Source organism: Lissotriton helveticus, chromosome 8 (assembly GCF_964261635.1).
Source record: "Lissotriton helveticus chromosome 8, aLisHel1.1, whole genome shotgun sequence".
Taxonomy (NCBI): Eukaryota; Metazoa; Chordata; class Amphibia; order Caudata; family Salamandridae; genus Lissotriton; species Lissotriton helveticus.
This window is the reverse complement of record NC_136069.1, coordinates 785,213,244-785,238,735: the sequence shown is the minus strand read 5'-3', so window position 1 is coordinate 785,238,735 and position 25,492 is coordinate 785,213,244.

Sequence of the window (25,492 nt, the reverse complement as noted above, 5' to 3'; positions counted from 1 at the left end):
AGCAGTGAGAACGGTGACCAGTCAACCTTTGAAAAGGGAACTCCTCTTCACAGCACACATTTTTTTGTAACTTTTGATCCATTTGAGTTGAAAACTATTTTTTAGATGAAATTATCAGATTATGCAACAGATGATGTATTACCTTGCAAATATGGCAACGCCATATTTATGTGGGAAACATTTGCAAACAATGGGGCCGATTAGGATGGCGGAAGGAGAGCGTCCGGACCGCCAGCCTCGCGGGAAGTGACCGTCCGACCGCACCGTGGGGAAACCGGCTGTGCTATTAGGATTCCCCTCCAGCAAAACCCGACCGCGGCAGACGGATGTCTCCAAAGACCGCCGACTGTGGATGGAACCATAGAAAAACCGACCTCCGTGGACGGTGAGGCCGCGGTAACAGGCCCAACCGCCGACAGTGCAGCGGAGTCTGTCCGTGGGCTGGCTGTGATGTTGCGTGCGCAGCGTGTGCCTGATGCGGGGGGTGATTGTGCTGAGATGGGACTGGTGTGGGTGCACTTGTGTGTGTTCCTGTCCCCACCAGGGTGTCTGGTGTGGACAGGTACCAGCGTTCATGCATGCTGTGGCGTGGTATGTGTGTATTGCATGTTTGCGTACCTGCGGCGGCGTCCACTACGGTGCATGACTTGCTGGTAGTGTAGAAGGAACAGGGCCAGGAAGGCGTGTAGGGCTGGGTCCATGGCGCTCTTGTTCATGCGGTGGGTCTTGTGGCAATGCATTCCCTCTCCGTTGTGGTGCTTCCGCCGTCTATGAGATGGAGGTGTTTCCGCTGCAGTGTTCTGGTTTGTTTGCAACATCGTAATATTGCAGACGGTCGGGACGTCATTCCGCACGGCGGTGAGCCTGAATTGACTCCGTCCGCCATGGTGTCTGGTGTGTTGCCGCGGCGGTTCACGTTTTTACGCGGCGGACGGTAAATGTGCCCAGTTCCCCTTCCTAATATGGCGGACGGAAGGCCCGCTGCTGGCGGAAGATGAGGTGCATTTTCCACCGCCTCCAGCCCAGCGGTCATGCATCCGCCCGCCATCCTAATCGGCCCCTAAGATATTTTGCCATTCATGTTTGTACTTTGTACTGCTCTTGTGGAAAAAGGGAGAAGAAGTGCTGATGACAAATGTTTTGTGATTCCACTTTTAAGTGTATTTGGGACATTCTGTGATTGGAAACATATCCCATATTGTGCATGTATTTTAATGTCAATAACTAATATTAACTGCATCACAACTCTTAGAGGTAATTTATGGGTGGAAGTGAATATGACCTAAGTTTAGATAGTTTGTCATAGAAAGCTAACCTTTGTGCATGACGCACACACAGAGAGAATTCTCTATTCTGGATACCTCTGTTTAAAAAAATATAATATTCAAGATAGATATTGTGGATAATGCATATATTGGGTATTAACCCAATAAGTTAATAGTGTGCACGGAACAGAGTATTATATGAAATCATGCTATGTATCGAATTAGGTGTTTTATCTACTTCTGTTTCCCAGATTAACAACTGTTTTTAAATGTGTTATAAGAAAACGTTTATTTTAAATTTGTCCTGAAGAATGCGGGGGATTCATCTGATAATCTGCCAAAATGCCACACCAACACTAGTTTAATTACAATAAGTACATAGAGAATTTGAAAACAAGTTTCAGAGTTTTCATGTGGTAGATATTTATTATGCATAAGAAATATTTGTGTGTTTTTTATGTGAACTAACATTATGATTGTATTTTTGTATATGTATATTTTATCAAATTAGGATAATGTGTAAAAAAAAGTTAAACATTTTTTTGTATCTCATCATCAACAACAAACTTTATTTGTTTTTTTCAGATAAAACCATAAAAGTCATACAAACATCAATAAAACCCCACGTATACACTGAATTATCCAACAGTCTGACAGTTTTGATATGATATAATTAAAAAATGATAATAAAAACCCACTATCAGAATTAATCACAGCTTGACCTGAGCCTGATGGCAGTCTGTAAAAAACTAAGCATATAAAATACAGTATCATTTAATAGAAGCTGTAAAAAACATAAAAGCGGGTCTCACCCTCTTAAAACCAGCCTTGTTAAGGACAGGAATATTAAAAGACTTTCTGGGGACCTCGTAAAAACTACAAAATATTTAAAAGTGCATCATGTCCTGAGGAGACCGATTGTCGCAGCCACAGGGCATGAGGCAATGACCTCTATGGGTGCCACATGGTTGGGCCAACATTTAATTAAAAAGGTCAAGCCTAAATCTGGTGAGTAGAAAATTATCATGTTTGCTTATGATCCCTAAAAGATATGGTTCAATGGTTTGTAATTTTTTTTAATCCAATGTACATATGCACACTGGGCTTACTCAGCTCTGTTGCTTCTCTGTCACAACAGCGCCTACTAAAAACACTCTTTTGCCCAGGTAAGATCCTTCTTGCATATGCCCTCTGGGTTATTAAATAAATCCACTCTTCCCAGGATTTGGAGGTCATCTCTTACATACTTTAGCCAGCGGATGCGATTAACATTGTCAAGGGACAGACAATCCTTTAGGATATCCTTGCCAATAACATTTTCTTCCTTGGCCCAAATCTTTAACCACAATGCTAGTGGATGGGATGCCAATTCATCTAACAGAAAGGTCATCCCCAGCTCTTGATGCACAGCAGAGGATGACGCACTCTGCAGTAAAGAGAGTATTCGTCTCAGAAAAGTGTTTGCTGTCACTTGCAGGGACTCCAGCCTGGAACAGCCCCATATATCACTCCCATAGCTGGCCTTTGCAATACATTTGGCTCTATAAATCTTCAAAAGACCCCCTATCAGCTTCTTCCCCACTCTGGAGACAAAATTAAAAACAGCTGCAGTCGCTCTAACCAGGTCCATCTTTTTCCGAGTAAACAGGGGGGATCAACACAGTGTGTCATCAAACATTACTCCCATATAAGAAAAAACGTTGTCTTCTGGATTGTCAAGGTTCCTATCTTAAAAGTGATGTGCTTTACTGTATGAGGATCCACCTGTATGACAAATGACTTACTTTGATTGACCAGCCGGTCCAAGTCTTCAATGAAGTGAAAGAAGGATTTCAACAGAAGTTGTATCCCCCTATCTGTCCTCGTCATGAGGCCAGCATCATCTGTATTTAGGAGAACCAGCAAGCTACTCTTGCCCACCTGTGGGCAATTAGCTCTTGCCTCCAAGAGGACCTTCTCTAGGGAATTAATATATAAATTAAAAAGAAATGGGGCCAAGACACACACCTGGAGCACCCCTCTCCTTATGTCAAACCTAGGGGTCACCTTTAGATCTTGAGAATAGCAGACAGCGCCACTTTAGAATCTCTGTGAAGGTCCCTTAAAAACAAGACCATATCCCTTTCAATACCATTAGAGGACATCATCTGCCATAGCTTTGATCTATTTACGCGATCAAAAGCTGAGGATACATCCATAAAAGCTAGGTGGATTGAACCGGTGTGCGCCATGGTGTCCTTGTTCAATACCATATATAAATGTAAACATTGTTCCACTGTGGAACACCCGGGCAGAAATCATATTGTACCTCATTTCAGATATTATTCTCATCCATCCAGGTTACCAGTCTGTCTAAAACCATATGACCCACCACCTTCACCACAGAATCCAAAAGAGAAATAGGCCTATAACAAAGGGTGCTGTTCTGATCACCTTTTTTAAAAACAGGACTATAGTTGATAAAGCCCAAGAATCAGGAGGGCCAACCTGGACCGAGGTGTTAATGACTGCTGTCAATACGGGCACCCAGGTTTCCACATTCACAATGTAAAGATCTGGTGGAACCCCAACAGGTCCCGGGACCTTACTTTTAGACAGTCCCATAATGCCAGATCTTACCTCCTGAGTTGAAAAAACACACTCAGATGTGCCTCCTCCCTTTCCTGCCCTTCTACCAGCATAGTGTCATTCTGAAATATGCCTTTGAAGCGTTTTACCCAATCTTCCTCTAGAATGTGGGCATCCATTAAGTTACCAGTTTCTCCAGTTAAAAATGCACTGTTAATGATACTCCAAAATTTTGAAGAATTGCTCAAAGTACTAGCCTCTACTAATTCCGACCAGGCCTCCTCCTTCAGTACAGACTTGAGCTTTGCTAGGGCCATCTTATAAACTCGCTGGAGGTTCATGACAGCCATCTGGTCATGAGGAATCACTCCTAGGGCCTGTTTCAATTTCCTGGAGGCTCTGGAGCACTCTGAGTCAAACCATCTCAGTCCAGAATTGGAGGGACACCCACCTGGGGTCCGTAACAGCTTCACTGTAACAATGGAAATGCTTCCAAAAGCATCCAAGATGTTTGTTGGAGAAATCTCGCTATCTAGACAAGTGGCAAACTCCCAGGGACACTGAGATAAGAGGGATTCCAGAAACTGCTCTGGGACAATTTGACCCCACTTTAATCTCCTCTCACCATCCACAACTTTAAGAGGTGCCCCCAAGGCCTGCCTGACAGGCTTATTACCTTGGGCCATCCTGTTAAGACACAAACAGGGTTGTGGTCAATGAACGCACTCGCCTTATCTGAAAATGCCTTAATCAGAGAACAAGAGGGCGCCGAGACAAAAATAAAATCAATAAAAGACTCACATCCTCTCCCGATGAACGTAGAGACGATATCAGTTTATTCTGTGGGCAGTTTGTTCATTGCCAAAATTAAATCAAATTAATTTAATAAAGTGTTAAGTTCGATAACCTGGGTGGAGTGTTCCATGTGCAAACATGCCTCTCGCGCACACCCCATGGCTTGCACTCCCCATGCCTGATATCTTCGCATATATGAAAATTAAAATCCCCAGCTAAAAAGAAGTAGTGGTACCTCTGTCCTCTGAAAAAGATGTTTCATAGTACCTGACCTCAGGACATAGTACCTGACCTCAGGACACCCCCCACGCCGCAAGGCTCGCAAGCGGTGCCCCCTCGCTGCTGCTCGCTGTCCCTGCTCCGTTTTTGGCCCGATTTTCGTGCTCACTGCTTCTTTTTCTGTACTTTCTCCCTTTTAGCCCGATTGTTGTGTCCACTGTATCCTTGCTCCTGTACTTGTGTTTCTAAATTCCTGCCTTGTATTTACTTGTGCTTTGTTTTGTTTAGCGTGCCTCGCTAATCCCTCTGGTGCCCCCACCCGCTCCCCGCTTCCCGCCGCTGCTCCATCGCGGCCCGCCCACTTTTTTCCTTTTGTACCCGATTGGCCGCCCCGCTCCCGCCTCCCAGCTGCTCCACCCTCCCACTTGGCCTCATATGGAGCCTGCGCGGCACAGGTAAGTGTGACCAGACCTCAGGACACCCCCCACGCTGCACGGCTCGCCAGCGGTGCCCCCTCGCTGCTGCGCGCTGTCCCTGCTCCGTTTTTGGCCCGATTTTCATGCTCACTGCTTCTTTTTCTGTACTTGCTCCCTTTTAGGCCGATTGTTGTGCCCACTGTATCCTTGCTCCTGTACTTGTGTTTCTAAACTCCTGCCTTGTATTTACTTGTGCTTTGTTTTGTTTAGCGTGCCTCGCTAATCCCTCTGGTGCCCCCACCCGCTCCCCACTTCCCGCCGCTGCTCCATCACGGCCCGCCCCTTTTTTCCTTTTGTACCCGATTGGCCGCCCCGCTCCCGCCTCCCAGCTGCTCCGCCCTCCCACTTGGCCTCATATGGAGCCTGCGCGGCGCAGGTAAGTGTGACCAGACCTCAGGGACACCCCCCACGCCGCACCGCTCGCCAGCAGTGCCCCCTCGCTGCTGCGCGCTGTCCCTGCTCCGTTTTTGGCCCGATTTTCATGCTCACTGCTTATTTTTCTGTACTTGCTCCCTTTTAGGCCGATTGTTGTGCCCACTGTATCCTTGCTCCTGTACTTGTGTTTCTAAACTCCTGCCTTGTATTTACTTGTGCTTTGTTTTGTTTAGCGTGCCTCGCTAATCCCTCTGGTGCCCCCACCCGCTCCCCACTTCCCACCGCTGCTCCATCGCGGCCCCGCCCTTTTTTTCCTTCTGTACCCGATTTGCCGCCCCGCTCCCGCCTCCCAGCTGCTCCGCCCTCCCACATCGACTGCGCAGTGGTCACGCGCAGCGGGCGCGCCGATTGTGTGCCGAAGGCGCGCCAAAGGCAAGCCTGTCTGCACCCGTCCGCGCCTGGCCCGCGCCCGGCGCCAGGACCCCTGGCCCCCGAGGAGGCAGCCCACGCGACGGACCTACGACGCCGCCACCCTCAACGCACTCAAACCCGACCGGAATCCCGCCTGCTACCGAGCCACCCCGAAACGCACCCACGGACCCTTCACCTGCCAAGCCTGCAAGTTCACCTGCATCCGGACCTGCACCGCACCCGACAAGCCGAGCACCAGCAGCAACCACCTCAAGTGCATCCTGCTCAACACCCGCTCAGTCCACAGACACGCCATCGAACTCTGGAACCTGCTCGACACATCACCAGACGTCGTCTTCCTTACAGAAACCTGGATGAATGCCTCCTCAGCACCTGACATCGCCATAGCCATCCCGGACGGATACAAGATCACCCGGAAGGACCGCGTCAACCAAACTGGAGGAGGCATCGCCATCGTGCACAAGAACACCATCCACATCACGACCAACCCCGACGACACCTTCACCGCCGCCAAACACATCCACTTCCAGATACACACCGATCACAAGACCACCCTCAGAGGCACCCTCATCTACAGACCCCCAGGACCACGCACACAATTCAGCGAAGACATCGCAGACTTCATCAGCCCGGACGCCCTCCCCTCCGCTTACTACATCCTCCTAGGGGACCTCAACTTCCACCTGGAGAACACCAAGGACTGCAACACCACCACCCTGCTGGACCACCTCGCCAACCTCGGACTCAAGCAACTGGTGAACACCCCCACCCACTACACCGGCCACACGCTTGACCCCGTCTTCTCCTCCAGCAAGTACATCTCCTTCAGCCACTCCACCGGACTCCACTGGACTGACCACAGCTGCATCCACTTCAGCTTCAGAAGAACAACGACCCACCACCACCCGCAACAAATTCCTCGCAGGAGCTGGAGCAAGATCACCACCAAGCAGCTCACCACCTCCCTCCGCCAGAACCCTCCCGCCAGCACAACGGACTCCAACGAAGCAGCCAGCAACCTCACACAGTGGCTCACCAACTGCGCAAATGACCTCGCACCACTGAAGAACCCTCCCAACAGACCCAACAGCAAGAAAGCCTCCTGGGTCACCGATGAATTCAAGATCTCCAAGAAGAACTGCCGCACCCTCGAGAAAGCCTGGCGCCACAACCAGACCACAGACAACATGACTGCCCTCAAGCACGCCACCCGCAAACACCACCAGCTGATCCACACCACCAAGAAGACAGCATTCACAGAACAGCTGAACAACAACGCCCACAACAGCAAGGAACACTTCAGCATCGTCAAAGAGTTCTCCAACCCCAGCGCCGGAAACAACGACATCACCCCCTCGCAAGACCTCTGCGACTCACTCGCCTCATTCTTCCACCGCAAGATCGTCGATATACACAACAGCTTCGGCGCACCTACCACGCACCCTACCTCTGAACCAGCGCCGCCCACCAGCACCCTCTGCGCCTGGACCCCGGTCAACACCGAAGACACCACCCGCACGATGAACACCATCCACTCCGGATCACCAACCGACCCCTGCACCCACCACGTCTTCAACAAGGCCGACTCCATCATCGCACCCCAACTCCGGGACATCATCAACACCTCCTTCAACACCGCCACCTTCCCGGAGATCTGGAAGCACGCCGAGCTCAACGCCCTCCTGAAGAAACCAACAGCAGACCCCACCGCCCTCAAGAACTACTGCCCCATCTCGCTCCTCCCCTTTCCCGCCAAAGTCATCGAGAAGACCGTCAACAGACAGCTCGCCGCCTTCCTCGAGACAAACGGATCCCTCGACCCCTCGCAGTCCGGTTTCCGAGCCAACCACAGCACCGAGACCGCCCTCATCGCAGCCACTGACGACATCAGATCCCTGCTCGAGAACGGGGAAACAGCGGCCCTCATCCTCCTGGACCTCTCTGCAGCGTTGGACACTGCCTGCCACCGCACCCTAGTGCAGCGCCTCAGCAACATCAGAGTCCAAGAGAAGGCACTGGAGTGGATCATCTCGTACCTCGCCGGAAGAACCCAGAGAGGCCGCCTCCCCCTGTTCAGATCCAAAGCACCGAAGTCATCTGCGGCGTACCACAAGGATCATCACTCAGCCCAACCCTCTTCAACGTCTACATAAGCCCTCTCGCAGCCATCACACGCAAACACAACCTCAACATCATCTCCTACGCCGACGACACCCAGCTAATCCTCTCCCTCACCAACAACCCCGCCACCGCCAGAACCAGCCTGCACGAAGGGATGAAAGACGTCGCCGAGTGGATGAAGAACAGCCGCCTGAAACTGAACTCAGACAAGATGGAAGTCCTCATCCTAGGATCATCGCCCTCCGCCTGGGACGACTCCTGGTGGCCCCCCGCCCTGGGCACCACTCCCAAGCCAACGGACCACGCACGCAACCTGGGTTTCATCCTGGACTCCTCCCTCTCGATGACCAGACAAGTCAACGCCGTATCATCATCATGCTTCAACACCCTGCGATCCCCACCGAAACCAGGAAGACGGTCACCCAGGCGCTCGTCACCAGCCGACTGGACTACGGAAACACCCTCTATGCCGGAACCACAGCCAAACTTCAGAAAAGACTCCAGCGCACCCAGAATGCCTCCGCACGACTCGTCTTGGACGCCCCCCGACACAGCCACATCTCCGGCCACTTGAGAGACCTGCACTGGCTCCCCGTCAGCAAGAGGATCACGTTCAGGCTCCTCACCCACGCTCACAAGGCCCTCCACGACCTGGGCCCCAAGTACCTCAACGACCGCCTGACCTTCTACGCACCCACCCGCCAGCTACGATCGACCAGGCTCGCCCTCGCCGCCATACCACGCATTCGCAAAGCCACCGCCGGGGAAGATCCTTCTCCTACCTGGCAGCCAAGACATGGAACTCCCTCCCCATCCACCTCCGGCTGACCCAGGATCACCTTTCCTTCAGGAAGCTCCTCAAGACCTGGCTCTTCGAGCAGTAGCGGACCCCTTCCCCCCAGCTCCTTGAGACCGTACCGGGTGAGTAGCGCGCTATACAAATGTACATGATTGATTGATTGATATAGTACAGACCGCAACACGGTGATGTTACATTCTTCCCCACTGCCACCTCCTGCATTATAAAAGTTAAAAGCAAGAGCTCAAATTTTACGCTAAAGAGCAACATCGCCTGTAGGGTGGAGGAGGTATGGAGCATAAATATGGAGCTGCCTTTGACTGCTATTGAGACAAAAATAATAAGACCCCCTTAGCTCATCCTAACCTGGAGGAGGTTCCTGGCATGAAAAAGGTGTTATAGCCTTCGAGGTGAAATCCATTCTCTACAGCCCAAGTTTCCTGGAGGCAGATCACGTCAAAACGTTTAACAAAAAGTACCCAATCGGGATCCTCAATCTTGCTCACAAGACCTGTGATATTCCACAAGATAAAGCTACACATTTTACGCTCATTAGGTCCCGGATCCAAAGGCCTTGCCTCCCCTGGTATGGTGAAATATCTATGGCCTGAGAACCAACACACAGTCAATCACATCTATCTAGTGAATCAGTGGCGTGAAACCTATTTGCCAGAGTTACTCCTGTGGTCACCTCAAGGTGACTCCTGTGGACTACGTCTTGGGGCCGCCCCTGTGGATAACTGAATAAAGGAAAGTGATGACTCCTTGGCCTATTAAAGTATCCCAGCGGAAGTGCCAACATTGCTGAGTTCCAGCTCCTGTAATTAGATTGCTCAATTATATTTAAAATACGATTAACCATGACTGAACTGTTAAAATTGATTATGACACAGTCCCCACCCAAGCTTTCTTGGTGCTGCCTACCCAAGATGTCCCGCGCACCATGATTATTTGGTTTGTCACCCCCAAACCTGGAGCAATATTCAAGTTTAGCCAGTGCACCACCTTATTTTTCAAATTATCAAAGTTTTCCTTGATCTCTGGGTCACAACGGGTCACATTGGCTAAACCCACAACAAGCGGGGTATACTCTGGTGGCAAGTGAAAAGAACACAAGCTCTGCTGAGGATTGCTAAACTCTCCTGTAGTCATGCCTCTCTGCCCATCATCATGAGGGCTATTAGAACTGCCCGCTACTGAGCCTCGTGGGCGGTGATACTTAGAAATCAGCTCCCTCTCCCCTTTCGGCTATCCTGTTGGGCCTCGTGATAATTTCTGTTCATGGATGAGACCATCTGAGCATAACATGCTTTGGTAGCTGAGTGACTTGTCTGATCTGTGGTGACCCCCTTTATGTACCTATATACTGGCCCGTACCGTTACCACATGACCTGTTATCCACAGCAATTAGGGAAGGGAGTCTTATAAGAGGAGGTGTGCTATTCGATTGCCATGTAGTGGTTAGATTAGTAAAATTTTCTTCAAGTGCAGATAAGCGAGACAGGATTGGGTCTAATTTAATATTCAAAGCTGACAACAAGGCTACTTTAAATGTGTTAAACAATGTGATGTCCAAGCTAGGCCCTGCTTGTGGTACAGTTAGTTTCGACTGTGGGCCGGTACTTTTCCTGCAGTTGGCCAGTCCCCCCATCAAGGGGAATTACCTTTTTGCTCCTACTGCTCCCTTCCCCACTCCAAGAGTTAGACCAGGAAATTCCTTGGGCACTGGTGGCTAGACAGTGACCCGCATGGGGGTGGGTTCATACCTAAAGAGGGCTCGGTAACTTCAGCCTGATCATGTACTGTGTCTATCGGCCCGACATGTACAACCTAGACTAATACTAATGAGCCTTCTCGTAAGACAGAAGAGCCCTGTAAAGAAGGGGAATAGGTGATCGAGACAGATGGAGGATGGCCAGTGCAATCTCCTTGTCCACAACCCCCACAACTCGCTATAAGAAGGCATGCATCATGCTCAACATGTTTGAGAGGTTTTTTGAAGTAGCCCACGCCACCTCCCTATGTTTTCCCATGACAGGAGCTATCAGGGCTTGGATCATACATGACCAGCCAATCCCAACAAATGCCCTTAAAAACCCTCTGGAGGTGGCTCCAATACAAGTTCGACTGGTGTGGGAGGAGTCACCAACAAGCAGACAATTACAGTGCAAGGTCCGTTCACCGGTTAAGGGGAAAAAGCACTTTTACCTGCGTATCCATCTATATGCGGATCCAGACCCCGGTATGAGTCCCAACATCAGCTACTATCCTCTTTAAACCGCACTCCACTGGCAAGTCCCAGAATTCTGTTGGAAGTAAAGTCTGGATGGTAAAAAAAACAAAACCAAGAGATAGGGCCCAGTCTAGCCTCCTCTGGGCTCTGCCGGGCACTGACGCGCCCGCCCTTGGCCTGGGCTTCACCCGGGTGCATCTCGCGGGTACGTCCCACACCACGGTAGAAGTACTGCACTTTATGGTGCGCACCATGGGTCAGCTGGGGTTGACTCCTCCCCTGTGAAGCTGGCGAGCAAGGGCGAACAAAGGCAGACAGCCAGGTAGTTGAGCGGCAAACCAAGAAAACAAGCAAAAAATCTATGTGTAAATCTCCTTTTAATTATGTACTAATACAAAATAAGTATTCTGTGAATGTACTGACATACAATTTTATAATAAAGAAAAAATAAAAATCTTTTAAAAACAACACATAGAGGAAACTGAATCATGTATGTTGTTTAGGTTAATATACTCCGTGGTACATTTCTGTTTCAGTGCACCGTGCTTGATTATAGGTTGACTAAGAATTACACAGCACGAATGGGAACCTTTTGTTTTTTAGTTCAATTACTCATATTAAAGCATCAATAAACATGCGTATCAATTGGTTGAATTAAATAACGTAATAAGTTGTAAGTGGTCAGTAAAAAGCCAAACAAATACTAATAAATGAAGGGCCCGATTCATAATGTAAACTAAGACAAAAGTCTAACTTTATGACTTTCAGTATTCGCAAAGAGCATTTAAGAGTGGTAAAGTTAGACTTATGTCTCAGTTTTGGTCTCAGTTAAACTTAAGACCAAAACTTAAGTTTAACTGAAACAAAAGGCTAACTTTACTACTCATAAATGCCCTTTGTTAATACCAAAAGTCGTAAAGTTAGACTTTCATCTCAGTTTACCTTTGTGAATTGGGCCCTTTATGTTTTGCTCTTTCTTGCCTCACTTCTGACTTGAACCACTAACCCAATCCTCAGGTTATTCCACTTTTTGATTCTCTGCCCACACTTTCCCTACTTTTTTACCCCACTTCGACCACTGATAACACTCTTCGGTCAAACGAGCGTAGAGCCTGATCGTATTTTGTTTCTGTTGTTCTTTTGCACATGAGAGTTTCTCTTTGGTCCAGATGCTACGGCTGTGGCGTCACCACTTCTTTAATCCAGGTCTAGCAGGTAGTGCCAGGGTGAGTCAGGGAGGTGCGGTGCTCCACAGATAGCCAGATGTAGGAACCCCATCTGTAGCAGATACTGGGAGATCATCTGGACACTGCTGCGGTGACATACACGTCCCGAATGACTAACTTCCCAGCACATTGTGGAATGCAGTGTCTCCAGGCCAGGAGAACTTCAGGGGTTATTATATTTTATTATATGTGGGGTTATTCAGCGGCTCGTGGTACTGTATGCAGCAGGAACACAGATGCACAAAGTGGCAGGGTGTACAACTTTTGTGTGGCATACACTTTAATGTTGATCGCCCTTAGGAGCTAGGTACACACGCTTGTAGAAGATGTTGGACTGAGAAATCTGGACATTGTCTGCCGCCTTGAACGGAATCCTGCAGGTTCCTTTCTGTGCTTCGTGAAACTAAGAGAAGCTGTGATTCATATGGAACCTTCCGACTCTTTGGCCATGATTTAGGTTCGTGGAACCAGATTTTGTGCATGTGCGCAGTGCAGCTTAGCAGTTTCCGTCTCTGATGTATACAACGGAGTGTGTTAATGGTCCTACCACAAAGACCTTAGTGTCCCTTACCGATAACATTCAGACTCCAATGGGCCACCACTTGCATTCATTCCCTTGAGAATGACAAGGCCTGTTCCATAATGTTTGTAATGATTCTGACCTATTACAGAGGGATGGGCATGAGGGTGTAGGGTATAGGAAATAATATATGGCCTAGGAGTAACAGGTCATGAACAGTAGATTTTTCATACTCTCTGACACTCATAATCACATTCTGTGGGTAGGCTCCACAGCGCAATTCAAAATGCTAATGCAGGAAGCAAATAAAGCCGCTGTCTGACGGGAAAATTCTGAAGTGATGTTTATATTCTGCCACCCTGGTCTCTATGGTATGGGACTTCCTGCCCACCTTGTAGCGGTGGGCAGACACGAGACGTGTGTTTGCTTCCACCTCCCTCAAGCTTCCATTTATTTAACTCAGTTCATTAGAATCCACTCTAGTGGTCCATCTGCTACATTCTTTTCAGTGGCATACAGGTAGCACTTGGTAATGCTATGTGCTGATAACACCCTGAAAGAGTTTGTATCTACAAGACCATAAATCACATTCAAGAGAGGCAGGACATTGATATCACAATTGAGCTCCAGTTATCCTAGACCTGATACACCAACACATTGACTAAGTAAACACACATTGGGCTTTTATAAATGTGGGCACTTTGGGATGTGCAAATGGGCAGAAGACAAAAGAAATACTTTCAGGGGGATGGATGGTGCTACATATGAGATACATCATAACATTAACTGCAACACTAAATATGTAGTTGACATCATTGCATTCAAATGTGAACGGATTTATGTAGGAAGTACAATAAGGGGTCCATTAGTATGTCGGGCGGATTGCCTCCGCCAGGGTGGCGGTGGCTACCGCCACCCTGGCGGAGGCAATCCGCCCGACAAGCACTCTCGTTTTCCCTTCTGCCAGATTAGGATGGCGGAGAGGACAGCGGCGGACGGAAAGACCGTCCGCCGCTTTACCGCCGCGGTCGCCTTGCGACCGCGGCGGTAATAGATTAATATGGTGGCGGTGTCCAATGGACACCGCCAGCCATATTACCATGGCACAAAGTAGGGGCCTTTCCGCGGCGGCAATGCCGCCACGGAAAGGCAGGCGGAGATAGCTGCGGGGGCCCCCTGCAGGGCCCCCAGGTTGCCATCACTGTCGGGGGGCACATGGGGGGTACCTATGGTACCCCCCCACATGTACATATGCAAAGCAGCAGGCACCGCACGGTGCCTGCCGCTTTGCATCTTGAAATGCGTCAGCATATGTTTTGCATTGTGGCCGGCGGTGCAGAGAGCACCGCCCGCCACAATGCAAAACATATAGGATGTGCCCGCCACTGTGGCGGGCACATCCTAATACCCACAACGGGACCCCCGCCCTTATGGCGGGCGGTCCCGATCTCCGTTAGGGTGGCGGGTGGGCAAAGTCTGCCCGCCATCCTAATGGACCCCTTAGACTGTTGAAAGAAAGAATCAGTGAACATTTGGGAGCACTTAAACAGGTTGACTCCAGATACCCGATTGCTATCATGCATTAGAATGTGAGACACAATGACCACAAAAACAATTTAGTTTCTTTGGTATTGACCATGTAAACCTGGACCCTATTGGAGGTAACCAGGAGTTAACGTTGAGATGTAGGGAGGCTATGTGGATACTACTTCTTAAAGCTGTAGAGCTGGGCTCAAACTCAGACCATGAATTACAATATTTTCTAGGAGACCAGTGAAGCAACTGATAAAATCTTGTTGAAACAAGCTAGGACAGTAATGATATACTTATAGTATCAAATGAATTTAAATTGAACTTAACTTACATTTTTCAAGTGAAACCAATATAGTCCCCAAATTGCGCACAATGTATGGAACATGACCTATGTTGTATTGTAATGGTGATTAAAGGACTTGACCTATTCAAGGTTTCAAGGTGAATACAACAGGGAGCCCCACCATGATATAGACGATGACCCATCGTATTGGAATCCACTAAATGCGGTTTTACATCAAGAAATGAACAAATATGGGTAAAATACACAAGATATGAACAACGATTTACAAAAGATCAATAAATGTGTTAATATATGGGGCGTGAATAACGATTTCATTAAACAACTATGTGTTAAAGAATGGGACGTGGCAATAATGATATAATCTTTACATGGCAGTATAATATATTCTCGTATGGCACGCAGGGATTATGAACATTAATTGATAAAAAGAAGTAGTGCAATCTTTTATATATGGGAGCTCGTGAATTTGTATAAATAAAGCATCATCGATGTCACTCGAAACAAATTTAAAAAATTGGGGACAAGGTAGATTTGCACACTAGTTTCCAGCGCACGAGCAGATAAATAGGTAGGAAGGTCAAAGTTTCACTTGTGTTCCATTACGATAGGACGGCGGTCAGATCGCGGGGAAAGTATGACTGTGCAAGCGTACTCACCTGCAGGTAAGAAATCATATCGGACGCTACTGAATAGGGACATGGGAACTCTACTATATAGTTTTCGGTCTGGAATCTAATTAAGAATTTTTTTCGACTTCAGATAATTCGTCACAAAGTATCCAAGTATACTGAGGGACATAACGGGCACCAATTTAAACACTGATATCGGAATGTGAAAAACAGCAAAAATGGGTGAGACATGACTCCCTAACTACTGCTTTGAAATAATGATACAGATATATGTACAACTGGGAATAATTAATTAGATCTAATTGTTTACATATATATACACAACAAATAGAACATCATACTGAGACACTACCGTGAAGGAAGTTGAACTGGCAGTAAGGTAGGCATCCACGGACATATTAAAGAAATTAATTTACTGGGGAGTACTGATTGCGTATTAGAGATGGTGACAACAGGACATTATATATATATTGCAGGTTGATGTGTACTATTCATATAGAAGTGAGACAAGGTGGTGGACTAATGTTTAGTACACACTTTATAATAGAGGTGGTTCTCAATAGACTCACGTTTTTGACTCCCATATTACGAATATACATTATTGGCACATCCTGTCCCACTGATAAGGAAAAGGTGATATGTGGTGTTAGGAACTAGAAGCACAAGGACATGATCATGACAAATCAAAGATGAAGAAATTGTATAGAGATTTTGAGCATGGGTTTCCACATGTTCACTTCCAATAATGTTAATAAATAACAGCACTATATCACAGATACAGTGGGCTGGATTATGTAGGCACACTGCAACCAAAATGATGTTGTTTGATGTATCTTTTGGCCATGTAGGATTAGTTATTCCTAACACGTGTTGTCTAAAGACTTAATGAAGATTGAAAATAAAGAAAACAACAACTATTGATTGCATTTGTATTGAAATAACCGCATCAACTGTGTTTGTTTACATAAAGTGTGTGCTCAGGAATATGGTTGAATATTATTATGATTCTTTGTCTAGGTCGTGTCTGGGGGGTTGAAGGGTGATGACCTCCTCCCTTTGAGCACCTCATGATGATATTGCGGAGGTATATACAGACACGACATACAGTAAGCGCCCAGTCACTCACCTTACATTCACCCCTTGGAGATTCCTACATATATTATGTTGCCGCTGTGTAGGTACAGGTAGGTCAAAGTTCCCACAGGAAGAGTGCTTTTTGCTTCATTAATGACTTTGGAATTATTTGAAAAATCTTCACAAAACTTTCCAAATAAAGTCCATCCACCTCAGCGCTTTCCTGGAAGGTTTTGAGAGGTAGGTGGCAGAGGCTGTAAGCTGATTTTACAGGACAGGGGTTGTGGCAGCACAATAGGCCATGCCTTAACCCCTTCGACGCTGATGACGAGCTGGGCTCGTCATGGCGTAGCCTCCTCGCACGCTGATGACGAGCCCAGCTCGTCACGTAAAGTGCGTTTAAAAAAATCTCAGCGTACGAGCAGAATTCCGCCCGCACGCATGCGGTTAATGGGCTGAGGCATTACATTGTCCACAGAGGACTGGCATGATGCATAAGGGGGCATTCAGATGGTGAATGGAGGGCAGGCAAAAGGGAGCAAGGAGAAGCAATCTTACCACAGCAAGCAGGCAGTCATGGGCAGGGTCAACATAACAGACCATGGAGGGCAGAAGGGAGGAGCAGGGTTGAGCACATAGAGAGCAGAAGGCACGCATAGAGGGCAGGGGTAGCAAGCCGACCACTGAGAGCAGCGGCAGCTCAGTAAACCACAGATGGGATGCAAGAGGGGTCATGGGCGGGCTCGAGGAGAACCAACGGCAGAGGGGAAGGGGCAGGGACGCCAAGCTGACCACAGAGGACTGACGGGAGGGGCTGGTGTACTTAAAAAGAGGGGAGAGGAAAGGCAGAAGGGAGTCAAAGGCAGCAAGGTGACCATGGAGGGCAGGAGTTGGAGGCAAGGGCATGCAGATGGAGAACGAGGGCAAGAAGGAGGGGAGCAAAGGCAGCAAGCTGTCCAGAGAGGGCAGACTGAGGTGGGTTGGCCACCAGCAGGGCATGGACCTGCAGCAACCAACGTTGTGAATGGAGGAAGGCTGTACGCAATGCAGATGTTCCTTGAATATCTTAAAATAACACTAGAAATTTAGGCATGGTAATATGATCTAGCATTAAATTTACAAAAACTGAAATTCACAGAAACAAAAATGGTTAAAGTGCCCTTAATAGCACTAGAGAAGGTAATAAGATCTTAGTTTACGTGAAAAAAGCCTTAGAAATTTCTGAAAAAAGAAAGATTAAATCAATGGTATAGTTAGGTGATGAAATGAGTCAAAAACCAGTTATAGTTCAGTGAGCTAACTATATTTTGCCCCCATTATGCACTGCTTATCATCTCACATATTACATCTCTTATGGCAAGTTAAATGACATAATTGGTAACATCACTGATTTTATAAACTAAGCTACTGTTCCTCACATTACTACTGCTTGATCATTTTAGAAAAGGAGTAGTAAAGAACCCAAACACTGATGGTGTGCAAAAGTGTGCATCTATGAACAATTAATAGTGTAGTACTGGAGACAAGTCTCATTCAGTATGGTAAAATGTATATGATGTACATTTTAAGTGCTAACAGATTTTTTTTAAAGGTGCACAATTTAAATATTGATTCCCAAATATCGACCCACATTAATATCGAGTTGGAAATATTGTAGGTAAAGAATATCGAGGTCAAGAATATCGTTGGACAGAATATATACCCTAAGGTCAGTAATATCGAATTTTATTATATAAATGTAAGTAATATCGAAGTTAGTAATATCGATATCAAATATATCGATGTTACTAATATTGATATTTGTATTATTGTTATGTATTTTGGTATGTATTTAATATGTATGTGTTATATGTTTATTGTTAAGTATTCTACTGGTTTTAAATTATATATATATTATTTTTATATGTTAATAATGTTATGTTTAAGTAAATATTGTGTTTTAGAACCGGAGCAGGTTGTGGGTTTATAGGGGAATAGTGTGGGAATTAATTTATTTAAACTAAATTAATTAGTAAATTTTAGGAATTATACATTTATTTTAATACATTTTTGAGTTCTGTAGCGGGTTGTGGGTTTATAGGGGAATAGGGTGGAAAGTAATTTAATTGTAATTAAGTGATGAATTTTTTATTTTTATTGGTATTGATCATTTTTTAAATTGGTAATTTTTTTAAATTTGTAATTCATATTTTGTTATTGATAAACAATGTTTTTAATTGGCAACAATTCTTTTTAATTGGTAATTCATTTTTTAATTGGTAATTCATTTTTTAAATTGGCAATTAATATTTTAAATTGGTAATGAATTTTTATTAATTAGAAATGATTTTTTATTAATTGGTAATTAATGTTTAATAAAAAGTATTTTCTAGTTTAAAAAGAAATTTTTTGTTGAATATTTTTAAATTGTTAATTAATTTCTAATAATTAATATGTTTTTGTTATGAAAAATATTGTATTGTTCAATATTTAATATTTGGTAATTAATATTTATTAATTGATATTTTGCAAGTGGCCCGGTGGCAGAGGGCTGGCTTGCGGACGCTGAGAGAGCTCTTTTCTTAAATTTCCTGCATTTCGCCCCGCTGACTGCGAGCGGAGGCGCTTTTACGCTGTGCATTGATTTTAAATGTAATTTTCGTGTATTTTTTGTTATGCAGGTTACTAACCCGAGTTTTGGGTTTCAGAGGTGAGCTGCTGGCTGGGGGCTGATTGTGGCCGCGGGCTCCCAGCGGTAGCGGGCGCCATCTTTGCTTGGGCTGACCTCCACCATACTGTATCCCTGACACTCCACCGACGCTCCGCCCCTATTTAAACGGGCAGTATGTGTCAGCGCAGCGGACGAGCGCAGCGGGCGCGACGAAGGCGCGCCGGAGTTGCGCCTGAGTTAAGCCCGTCTGCGCCCGTCCGCGGCCGACCGGGGCACGGGGCATGCCACTCTGCCTCTTTCCTCACATATTCCCGTTCCTCCCTTATTATGTGTCATGACCTCGCACTCCCTTCTCCTGAGTCATCTCCTAGGCTCGCCTTACTCGGCCTGCTCACGGCCAGAAAATCCTTTCCAGAGATCATTCTCCCCTCACCTACCGCCAGGTTACCAGCCCCGGGGCCTAGGTCCTGTACTTCTCCATCGGTAAGAGCCTTAAAATCCTCTCTGTCAGTGATGTACCTTAACACCCGGTCCCTCGTCAGCCACCAGTCAGATATTTTTTATCTCCTGGGGTCGGAACAGCCGGACATTTTGTTTCTGACCGAGACCTGGCTCACAGATGACTCTTCCCCCGATATCGTGGCGGCCATCCCCTCGGGATATTATATACTGCAAGTCAATCGTTCCTCTGGCAAAGCTGGAGGGGGGTTGCAGCCATTATTAGGCACCCAATTCGCTTCTCCCCAGTGCCCATTACCAGTATCCCCATGACTGATTGCCTGGTACTTAGACTGGAACAGCCAGGGTCATCTCTCATATGCGCTCTGGTCTATCGCCCCCCTCAATCCATGCCCAGTTTCTCGGCCCAGTTTGGTGATCTTATCTCCCAGCTCACTATCAATAACGGCAACGTTTTGGTCCTGGGAGACTTCAATTAATGGCCGTCGGATGCTCATGAAACCCCAGGCTCATTGGCCTTCTCAGACCTCATGCTAGGCTTAAACTGCACTCAACACATACACTCACCTACTCATGTCAAGGGTCACACTTTAGACTAGGTTTGGACCTCCTGCCTGGACATTTCTGTTCCCCTTATTCTCCCCTGTCTCTGGTCAGATCATTTTTCAATTACTTTTACTTTAGCTATGCCCTCCCCTGTTACCAAAGTCCGAGAAACCAATTTCTTGGCACGCAATTGGAACAGGGCTGACCTAAACGAATTTACCTCCCTTCTTAGTTCATCTGTCCCACCCACCACTGGATCTTCTGTTTCTATTGACTCTCAGACACAGGGTCTTACTCATTGGCTTACCTCTGCTGCTGACTTGGTGGCACCCTTAAAACTAGTCAGAGCGAGGCGCAGTCATGACGCCCAGAGGTGGTTTACCGAGGATCTCAGAGCCCAAAAACTTGGTCTTCGTCAGGCAGAACGGCGCTGGCGCCAGGGGTATTCCCCCGAGACAAAAGAGATATTTTCCTCCCTGCTTAGAGAGTATAAATCAGCCATAGCTTTGGCTAAATCCCTCTATTTCTCCAACAGAATTTGGGACTCCTCAAACAAAGTCAAGGATATATTTTCAATTGATGAGCAACTGTCTAATCCGGTGAGAGTCACTATTGTGCCCCTTCCCTCCCAATCCCTATGTGATTCCCTGAACCAATTTTTTGTGGAAAAAATTGTTAAGATTAAAACTAGTATCTCTGTCCAAGCCCCGCCAGCCCCCTCTCCTCTTATTGATTCCTGCCATCATCTCAATACCCATATTTTAACTCAGATTCCCCCATCTCGAAAGTTAACTTTCTTTCACTCTTGCACAAAGTTTCCTCTGGTTCTCCTCGCGACTGTTGCCCCCCTCGGCCCTTCGGGAAGCTTTTACTTCCTGCTCTGAACCCCCCCTTGGCCCTTTTAAACAACTCTTTGGCCACTGGGGAGGTTCCTTGCTCCTTTAAACAGGCCGAGGTGGTTGCCATCCTGAAAAAACCCTCGGCAGACCCCTCCATCATGAGCAACTATCGCCCTATATCCCTCCTCCCCTTCCTTAGTAAACTCCTGGAGTCGCAAGTAACCCATACCCTTAGCACCTTTGTTGAAGACTCATGCGTCTTGGACCCCCATCAGGCCGGGTTTAGACCTGCGCATTCCACAGAGGCAGTTATCCTCTCCGTGATGGATGAATTGCACAGAGGGGCCGACGCCAACATCTGTTAGGCCCTGGTCCTCTTGGATCTGTCGGCCGCCTTGACACGGTCGACCATGGTATTTTGGTCGACCGTGTCAGAGAGGCTGGCATCCAGGGCACCGCCCTGGACTGGGTTCAGTCTTTCCTGACTAAACGCCAACAAGCCGTCAGGCTGTCCCAGTTCTCTGCTACTCAGGTCGAGCTGACCTGTGGTGTCCCGCAGGGCTCCTCTTTGTCCCCCCTCCTTTTTAATTTGTACCTGGTTCCTTTAATCCGTTCCCTTCGTGGGTTGAGTGTCACCGCGTTTAATTACGCGGATGACATTCAACTGGCCTTTACCATTGATTCCTCCGACGAATCAATCACTACTTTTCAAAATACGCTCTGCTTCATTAGCAATTGGATGAGCTCAAATCATCTGAAGCTTAACCCCGACAAGACCGAGCTGGTTCTTGTCGGGGGACTTTCCAAACCTTGGCCACCTTCCTTTTGGCCGGCAAGTCTGGGCAGCCCTCCTTGCCCAGTTAATTCAGCCAAAAGCCTGGGAGTCGTCATTAGTAACGATCTTTCTATGACTCCCCAGATCAGCGCAGTAGTGTCCTCCAGCCATTTCCAACTCAGGAAAATCCGTAAAATCTCTCGTCTACTCACTACCGAAGCTCTCACTTTGGCCTTGCTTGCGTTAGTAATTTCTAGGCTTGACTACGCAAACGCACTGTATGTAGGCATTCCTGACTACCAACTTAAGAGACTTCAGTTGATCCAAAATCAGGCTGCCCGCCTGATTTACCACCAATCTAGAGATCAACACGTTCGTCCTCTCCTAAAAAGTCTCCACTGGCTCCCGGTATCTGCTCGCTGTAAGTTTAAGTTAGGCTGCATTATTTCAAAATCTCTTGCAGGCCAAGGTCCCCTTTTTATTTACTCTCTTCTCCACCCGTATGCTCCTCCCCGCAATCTCCGGTCATCCCAGATGGCCCTGCTATCAGTTCCTAGATTTAAGAGGAAAAAACACGGTGGCCTTAGGTTTTCATTTCTAGCTCCATCTTTTTGGAATTCCCTTCCCCTCTCTCTTAGGCTGCCTTCTCCATATTCCAGGGTCTGATCCCTCCTTAAAACCTTCCTCTTCACTGAGTCCTATATTTAGGTTCTTCTCTCATGCTCTCTTCACTGCTCCCTCAGCATAAGCGCCAAGAAACCTAATGGTGTTAGCCGCGCTCAATAATTTTTTTTAACATAACATAACATATTTATTGTTAATTAACGATTCAATTGTAATTATGTTTTTAATACTTATTAATGGGTATTTCTAAGTGATGTACCATTATTTAAAAATTAAATGATTAAATATTTTAAATACAAAAATTATTTATAAGTATGTTATAATTAACTTTTACGCTATCCAACACTTTCTCTACTGTTGCACTCTCTGGAATTGGAATAGTAATGTTTACCCCTACACTATCCAACGCTTTCCCTACTGTTGCACTCTCTGGAGTTGGAATAGTAATTTTTACCCCTACACTAGCCAATGCTTTCCCTACTGTTGCACTCTCTGGAGTTGGAATAGTAATTTTTACCCCTACGCTATCCAACGCTTTCCCTACTTTTGCACTCTCTGGAGTGAGAATAGGAAATTTCACCACTACGCTGTCCAACGCTTTCCCTACTGTTGCACTTTCTGGAGTCGGAATAGTAATTTTTACCCCTACGCTATCCAAGGCTTTCCCGGCTGGTGAACTCTCTGGAGTGAGAATAGTAATTTTTACCTATATGCTATCCAACACTTTCCCACCACTACGCTGTCCAACGCTTTCCCTACTGTTGCACTTTCTGGAGTGGGAATAGTAATTTTTACCTCTAAAACATCCAAAGCTTTCCCTACTGTTGCACTCTCTGGAGTGGGAATAGTAATTTTTACCTCTACGCTATCCAAAGCTTTCCCTACTGTTGCAATCTCTGGTGTGGGAATAGTAATTTTTACCCCTACGCTATCCAATGCTTTCCCTACTGTTGCACTCTCTGGAGTTGGAATAGTCATTTTTATCCCTACGCTATCTAATGCTTTCCCTACTGTTGCACTTTCTGGAGTGGGAATAGTAATTTTTACCCCTACGCTATCCAACGCTTTTCCTACTGTTGCATTTTCTGGAGTGTAAATAGTAATTTTAACACCTTCAATGCTACCGGGTATTTTTCTGCTGCGCTGGACCTTCTTTTTTCCCATTGTTCATGACAAGGTCAGCTCGTCATAAGCACAGCTCCAGTGGTACTGCATGATGAGCTGACCTTGTCATTAGCATAGAAGGGGTTAAGCCCTACGCTATCCAATATTTTCATTACTGTAGTTTTTTTTGGACTTTGAATAGTGGTTTTATTTCTTTAGCTATTTAATGTTTTTTGTCTTGTTTTAGATAATGTAGTATATAATATTGAAAGTATATATTTTTTTAAATTTATTAAACATAAGTATTTACTTTTTATTTATGTGATTGTTTAATGTGTGTAGATGTATTTGTGATTTATAATATTCTTTATTAATTTATAAGTTAATAAAATAATTACTAAAACTTAATATTAAGTATATATTATCTATTTTATGTAAACGTTTAATTATTTTTTTATTATTATATATGTATTTATTAATTGTAAACATTATTAAATATTTGTAACTATGTTTATTTTATTGATAAGTATTATTTACTTTATTTGACACATTTTTTTAAGAGAAAAAATGAAATTTTTAATTACGATATTTTTAACATGGATATTTTTTCTCTCGATATTTTTGTACTTACCATGTTGTAGGTAGGATGTCGATATTCTTGCCTTCGATATTCCAGCATTGAGATTTCTGTAGGTCGATATTTTCTAGGTCGATATTCTGTCACTGATTCTTTATTAAACAAAGTAGAGACTGAGCGCAACTAGTGTGAGTTGCAGACGTACGTGCAAAGAGGTTGTGGCATAAATTGAAGTCTTGCTGCAAAAATGTGTGAGCAAAAAGTAAAGCATGAACATGTAATGATTTAGGCTATATGTCAGGTCATAAGCAGTACATAGTGGAGGCGCAAGTTATAGTTAGCACAGTAAACTACAGCTGAGGAATTCCAGTCTTCTTTTTAGCTTAAAATGTTTTTTTCAACTGACAATTTAACCCAAATATAATGGCAATAACTTTGTCTATTTTCAGTGAATTTCAATGTTTATAACAGATAGTAAGGTATTATAACAAGCCTAACTATACAGTCACTTTAAATGTAGTTTTTTAAAATTACCCCATATTTGGCAGTGAGAAGGGTCTTGGTCTAGAAAGCACGCTTTTGTTTATTTGATGTAAATTTGTTCGTTAGTTTTGGAGAAATATGAAATTTACAGATATCTATATTTGGGAATTCTGCCACCTGATTGGCTGAGGCGTTACGAGCACGAGCTTGCTGCTTATTGGCTGCAAGCGGTTGCAACTAGGAAGTGTTGGCTGCCATTTTGTGATTCTGTTGAAGCAAGTAAGGGGAAAAAAGGACAAAAAAGTAGGAAAGAGGAGGGTGGTAGCGCTGTGAGCTCTTTAGGGTGGTTAGGGTGTGCTATAGAGGGAGTGTGAAGCAAAGTATTTACCCTTACCGGTGTGAAAGTGGTGTTTTGCCCAGAGTGAGAGATGGTGGTGAGGTGAGGTGCCGGTAAACTGGGGGATGAAAGCGTGCGCCTAAACCGTGAGCTGAGTGCTGTGAACTGATGTGCTGTTGGTGCTGTATCATACTGGCTGATGCGAAATATTCACCCGTACCGGTGTGAAAGTGCTGTTTTGCCTAGAGTGAGATGGTGCTGAGGTGAGGTACCGGTAAACTCTGGGATGAAACCGTGCACCTAAACTGTGAGCTTAGTGCTGTAAACTGATGTGCTCTGGGCGCTGCTGCATACTGGCCACTGTAGCATCGCCGTGCAGGTGGTGTTAGTCTGCGTTTAGGCTATAGCGGGAGTGGGAAGCAAACTACTCACTGGTACCGCTCTGAAGACTCGGGGATGAAACTGTGAGTCTAAGTTGTGAGCTGATTACTGTAAAGTGATGTGCTGTGGGCACTGTAGGATACTGGCC